At 33.6% G+C, this 6842-nt stretch overlaps 1 long non-coding RNA gene across 1 annotated transcript; it reads left to right on the top strand.

Moving 5' to 3' along the window:
• The first annotated feature begins 603 nt into the window (after positions 1 to 603).
• On the top strand, positions 604 to 6403 carry LOC137864438 (uncharacterized). Its single transcript, XR_011101509.1, has 4 exons — positions 604 to 782; positions 1338 to 1482; positions 5500 to 5552; positions 6143 to 6403. It is a non-coding gene; the product is annotated as an uncharacterized lncRNA (long non-coding RNA).
• Positions 6404 to 6842: the final 439 nt, after the last annotated feature.

A 6842-nucleotide genomic window follows, 5' to 3' on the forward strand; every position in this document is an offset into this window, starting at 1 on the left:
TATTAATTGTTAAGACAATTTTATTTAATGAAACTTCAATTTAATTAAAATGATTTTAATTCAAATTAAATTACATGATTACATTTTTTCAATACATTTTGGACAGGATTTATAGCACTGTTACTGTGCATTTCGAATGAAATGGAATATAACATTTAATCAGCTTTCCAAGCTGGAACTCATTAGGTTTTTAGCTATCAAAACCAATTTAGCTTTCACCTGAACCCCTTTTCAGGCTTACTATAAAATGCCTTCATTTTTCCCAAATCTATGTTACATTAGGAATTTTGTCTAAGTGTAGGGAGGGAACAAACACGTACTAACTAACTTGTGTTTGTTTTTTTTTTTTCCTATTCATTTTTGTCTAGCTATTATTGTTAGCCATTGGTAATGTTAATTTAGGCTAATCTTCAACTGTAGTTTACTGTTTTAATTTTATTGTTTCATGAGATTTTTCACTGTCGTTAGGTAGCGTTTGAAAATTTTAGAAGACTATAATGAGTTTCCTGTTAAGGAATACTATACATCTATTTGTTGTTTAGTATGTACTTTCTGAAAGTGCTAACTGAGAGATATATGACTGACAAACATGGTAAAAACAAAAAGCTACTGGTAAGCTTTAAGAACTATATTTCAATGCTTAAAGGTGTTGTCATGAAAAAGTGAAATTGAGTTGTTTCTTGAAGGAGTTCCTTAAAGTTCAAAACACAACTACACGTTATGCATAAAAGCAATGTTATAAACAACATGATATAGGAATAGTTTGTGGTCATTTTACATAGGTATGCACAAACCATAATAAGTAATGTTACCAGTGATCAAGTTTCATTGCTCTATAACCAACTAAAACTTGAAATTCTAGAATCCTAAATTAGTATCAACACTGTTCAATATTCCTATTTTAGTAAGCTTAAATGTGTTTATCCTAGGCTGTAACAAGGAAGACAAATGAATTGAGCTGTACTTCATTTCACTTCAATTTTTCCCATTTTTATAATTGCTTTTAACCAGCTTTTGATTTAATTTCTTGTGATTTTACTTTCAATGCTTATCCCTGTGCCAGCCCCTCTTAAAAAGTAAAAGCAGTTAAACGCTTTTAAGGTGGAATTGATGGATGTGTTTTTATACTATTTAGGATCAAGTGGTCTTGTTTTCAGCATGGAAGTGTATAATATTATGTGAGACTGCATGAACTGGACAAAACCTGATGCTCTTAAAGTTAATGAGTCTAATAACATCTGATACCTGACAGCTCCCATTGAGAATTATCAGACTGAAAAGTTACTAGTTTTAAGGGGCCTTACGGTATGTCATACAGTATCTAAATTTCTTTTCAGCTGCCTGCTTCCCTGCCAGTTTACAAGCATGTCATCAACCACAGCAACTCAATAGCTTCATTCTGTGACTGGCAGGCTCAAAATGACTGGACCTGTAAAAGTCTTGACAGCAAACAGCTAAAAGATCTCTTTACGACTTCAGAAGGTTTGTAAAAAATAAATAAAAAAAAAATTGTGATCCAACACCCCACCCATCCCTGCTCCTAGAATTGTTTTCTTAGCTTATTTGTTTTTGAAAACACAGGAGAAGTATAAGTAGGGGAACAAGTAGTATTGAATAAAAATAAGATAATTTAGAAAGATAAAATGGAAGGTTCTAATCATTTGAATGTGTCCTTTGTATACATGCTTAGCCTGGCAAAATTCTGGGACTTTTAGTCCTAACGTCTTTACTACGTAATGACAGTAATTGATAGCTTTAATGGAAAATCAGCAGCATAACCCTAGTTTCAATTCCAAAATCCTAAGTAATGTTTATGATGTACCTTAATGTACAGAACTGGTTAATCTTGTAAGTTTAGAGTGCAAAGGTTCAAAAAATGTTTCAGTGAACATGGACTGTAGTAATATTTTCTGCTTTGTATTTATGATTATAGTGTCTTTAACAATATAATAGATATTTTTGCCCAAATTCCATGAATAGCTTGAAAGGTTAGCACAAAGGGAAAGACTTCCTGTGTCGTGCAGTGTGAAGCAGTGCATCTGCTTTTATGAAGTTTTACTTCAGCCAAAATTAGTCTAGATGTGCTATTCAAACACAAGTAACTTCACATTCTTTAGGGCCAAACATACCTCTTCAGAAAACTAATATCACTTTATATAGCAATTACATGCTAAACTACCAATTTATATATGTATACATTTAGATATATATAATTTTACCAATCTATATATGTATATAAAAATTGAGGTGTGTGTGTTTTTGGCACAAGTCACAACTCGGGCTCTGTTTCCTAAAAGTACTAATTTGAAATTGGGCAGAAGATAGAATATCTCAGCAGTAATAACATATGCTTTCTTCAGCTAAAAGTAGAAATGCAAGCATTTGTCAGCACGGAGACACTTTTTACTCAAACTATGTAGCCTTCCTTTTGGGGATTGCCTCAGTATTAGTAAAGGAGGAAAATGGTCACATTATTCATCTCTCAATCAGTACTAAGGAGTCTGCCCCACTGTAGAATGTCATAAAATAACTACATAATAAAAACTGTGGGGGTGCTATTCTCTGTAAGTTCAGTATGATGGAAAGCAGTTCTACTTGAAAGACTCTCAGTAATGAAGATTAAGGTGGTAGGGAAGCTAAAATGTAACTTAGATCAGTTTTTTTTTTTCTTTTTTTTTTTTCCCCCCCCTATTGCATTCATTTAACTTAGTGATTCACCTGGGTTCTCCTGTACTCTTTATCAGGATATTGTACTTTGTGTAGCTAAACTGTATTAATATGCTATTCATATAATATATACATATATGTAACATAAAGTATGAATTAGCAGATATTGTTATGTTTGTGTTCATTAAATAGCCATTTCTTCATGATTGTAGCAGCGGAAACAGCTAACCTCTGTTAAGAATTTGAGAATTTGAGGTACAGTGTTCTGTTGTTAAGTGTTAACAGTTCGTGTGTGGTTTTGTGTTTTTTTTTTTTTTTTTTTTTTTTTTTTTTCCACACTGATCATATCAAAGAACAGTAAACCATGTTTGCTCTTTTTTTTTTTTTTTTTTTTTTTTTTTTAACCTGTAGTATGTTATATGTCTATGTAATGTCTTGGGACCTTTTAAGTTGTGTGCTGGCCTTAGCAGCTGAAATCTAGCTTTGGTGTAAATGATACTGTCTAATAGGACTTTAACAATATCTCCAAAATTAATGAAGAAGATAGTCCTGATTAACTAATGTACCACTGGATGTCACTGTCTTTCTCCAAATGCAAAGCTTTTTTTTTTTTTTTTTTTTTTTTTAATACTATGATAAAGTACTAAGGTAGGCTTACTCGTTTTGATTCTTTGGGGAAGCCAGGCCCCTGAACTGGAGCTTTACCTGGCTCCATTTCTTATATGCGTAATTTAGCTAGAATGTGAGTACCACTTGGTTTCAATGTCTGCTGAAAAATTATTTGTGTTCTGTCATGAATATATTTTTGTGTGTGGTGAGTTCACAATGAGGTTTTCATTCATCCTGTTTACCTAAAATTTTAGTATCTCTTAGTATCTTCTTATTCATCACCTGTTTTGGACTATTTAAATAAGCTGCTTTTATGGCAGGTCTGCCTCTACCATTAATTTTATTCTGTTATTCAAGGTTGAATGGTGGAAATACTGTCTTCTGCCTATGTGCTGTTGTGCTGTTCAGTTTTCTATTCCTTTAGAGGAAAGTTTCTCTTAGTAAAATCCTGCATAGACAGCTTATAAATAGAAATGAAGTTAAATCTTTTTTGTTCTGCTAATTCAAATATGTAGCTTACTGGGTCATAAGAAAGAATTACAATCTGAAGTCCAGTTTCTATGTTATAGAAACAGCAGTAATCATGAAGTGAAAATGCCCTTATTTTGCTGCACAGTGTATTATCTGTGATAGATACCAAAACAGATGTGCTTTCCTCAACTTAGAGTGAAGCTGGGACTTGGGACTTCAAGCAGAAGATAGTTTGTCCTCCCATGCTCCTCAGCTATGAAAATAAAATGTGAATTAGTAGAACTGGTACCATTTCTTGAACCCCATTAATTCCATTTGACTCTGTAGTAGGTTTCACAATTGTTTTATTTGCAGTTTCCCTTCTGTGTAATTCTTTAATCTTGTAAGCTTTCTTGAAACCCCCCTTAGCACCTAACCAGCTTTTAACCTGCATTTTGAATGCATATATTTAAAAATAAAAAATAAAAAAAATGATGAAGGCACTTCAGATGATGTTCATATTCTCTGGTCTACAGCCAAGATGTTCCATTTGTCCACAGGGTTGGTTTTTGATTTTTCTTTTGGATGCTTTTAAATGCTGACAGCCACAGATACAAAGTCATGTGACTTACATGTGCAACAAAATTAATCAGTCTGCATTTCCTCTATCTTTATTTTATGGTGTCTTATAGGCTTTCTCTCTTGTTCAGCTCTTGAGCTAACTGCTGGTTTTCTCCAGCAATGCCAGGTGCTTTCTCTTCCAACTCTTGGCTTGTTATCATGGTACATGCAGACTTTTTCTCACTGGTCTGCCAGCTGTGGTTATATACTGTAGTTAGAGTCAATAGGTTTGGTGAGGGAAGTACAGATGCTAGTGCTGTGGTTGTGAACTATTTAATTGGATGTAAATCAGTGCTGCAATTGAAGAACTTGGTTGTTTTTTTTCCTGTCCCTGATTGCTTGATTCTTTGATAACACTAATAAAAGCATTTCTGTAACTCTTCAGGGAAATGATTTACAATGATTTTAAAACTAATCCAGCCTGAAGTGATAATCTTGAGTGTCATGTTCTGTGCAACTCTGACTCCTGCTTTCTGATTAAATGACTCATTGCAAAGGTTACAGTTTTTCTTGTTAAGGCCTTTTTAAACTCTGCCTTCACTGCTCTATCATTTAGACTTAATTGTAGGAATTTAGGACAGCATAGTGAAGGGGGTGGTACTTCACATGACATAATTCCATATTAACTTAATGGACGATTTTCCTTTTGATTTTTTTTTTTATTTTCTAATCATGTTTTGAGTGAATTTAGGCTTCAGAAATGGAAGCTTAAAGGTTTTCCATATAGGGTTTGTATTCTCTGTCAATCCATGATGTGTGGAATAACTTCTCTGAGCCATTATGCTGTGTTTTGTGAATTGACTTGCAAGTATTTTGTGTGAGCTGAGTAATGTTATATTTAGTGTGGCATAGTAGAAAGCTAATTCATGCTATGACTTTGAAGTTGTTATGAAATCAAACTACATCTTATCAGTTGAGGAGATTTGTTCACCTTTAAGTCTTTGCCATTCCAATATACTTGCTCGCTCATTCAAAGAGCAAACAGATGTGGAAGAGGGTTTAACTCAACCAAAGTTGCATTGGTTCTTGCATGAGTAAATTTCTCTATAGACCAAATGCTTTAAATTTGTGTGAGATTAATTTGTTGCGCTGTATAGACCTCCATTTTATTCAGAGTTTTTGGAAGATAAGCCCTTCATTTTTCCTATACAGGCAGGAATCTGCGGAGTGGGGAGGAAAAAAGAAGAAAAAAAGAAGAAAAAACAGTAAGTGTAGTCGTGCTCTTAAGCACTTTTCAAATATTATTTACTCATTAGGAGGCACTTTTATAAGCAAGCCACCTATATTATAACTAAGTTCCATGTCAAATTTGATGTGTCCAACCAATCAAGTAGACTGATACCACCGGTCTATCTTAAAAGTTTGCTTTAGCTGATCAGTATAACATGTTATTCAGTGAGATTTTTCCATATCTTCTGGGAGAAGGGTATTAGTCATCTAGTTTAAGGTGCTTGCCTAAGTCAAACCACTGAATATTTCTTGGATCCATCCAGCAATGTGTAATAGTAGAGATGGAAATAACTACTATAAACTTTTTCAAAAAAGGAAATGAATGCTACATTAGTTTTCTCCCATATATAGGATAATAATCTCTACAGTCTTCTCTTTTAAAGCATAATAAGTTGCCCTGGGGCCTTTATCTTGTCTCATAAAAGCTAATAGATTTTTGCTTTAAGTTTTTTTTTTTTTTCTGCAAGTATGATTAGTTTTAGAGTGACTATGACAAGGAAGGTACATTTCTACTTTCATGTACATGTAGTACCTTCACTAAATAGTTTATACTTGCACCATGCAGTTGGGCTGGCTTCACCTCATTGAGTGCAGCTTCCTCCAAGATGATCCTGACAGACCTCAGGATGGGTCTTTAGCATGCATCTTCTGTGAAATTTTCTACTGTTTTTAGAGGTTTTCTCAACACAAAATAGTTTTCTCTGAAGCCAGACAGCCTGGTGTGGAACTTGAACCAAGTTAATATTGGATGTATTACTTCTTCTGTCCTGTTGTGTCACACAAGTGCAATACACTACCAAATAAAAGAAAAACATTAATTACTTAACTTTTAAGTATCACTTAAGCCCTACCTTAAATTTAACAGATTGTATTATCTCAGGTTGCTTCTAAAAAGTACTTTTATATATTTTATATATATAAAATAAAATCTAGCACAAACTGTTTTGGCAGTCACTTCCCAGTTAGAGAATGCAAGTCCCAATTAAGGCTTTTCCTTAGGCAAACTTTAAATGTGATGGGAGGAGTAGGAAGAATCATCCACTGACTCAGTTGTTTACCACAGGTTTTATTTTGAGAGAGCTTATGCTGACTCCTTATGCACCTTTGTAATAGCTTCTTTACTCCTACTTTTCCTTCAGGGGGAATATAATCAAATGTGTTTAATTTTTAGGCACAAAACTGGCAAAAGGTTGTGTAATTAATACTCCTTCCAATAGAATATGAGTTAAAAGAATTGGAGCACATTTGATTTAATATTTTTGGCT

Source organism: Anas acuta, chromosome 14 (genome assembly GCF_963932015.1).
Source record: "Anas acuta chromosome 14, bAnaAcu1.1, whole genome shotgun sequence".
Taxonomy (NCBI): domain Eukaryota; kingdom Metazoa; phylum Chordata; class Aves; order Anseriformes; family Anatidae; genus Anas; species Anas acuta.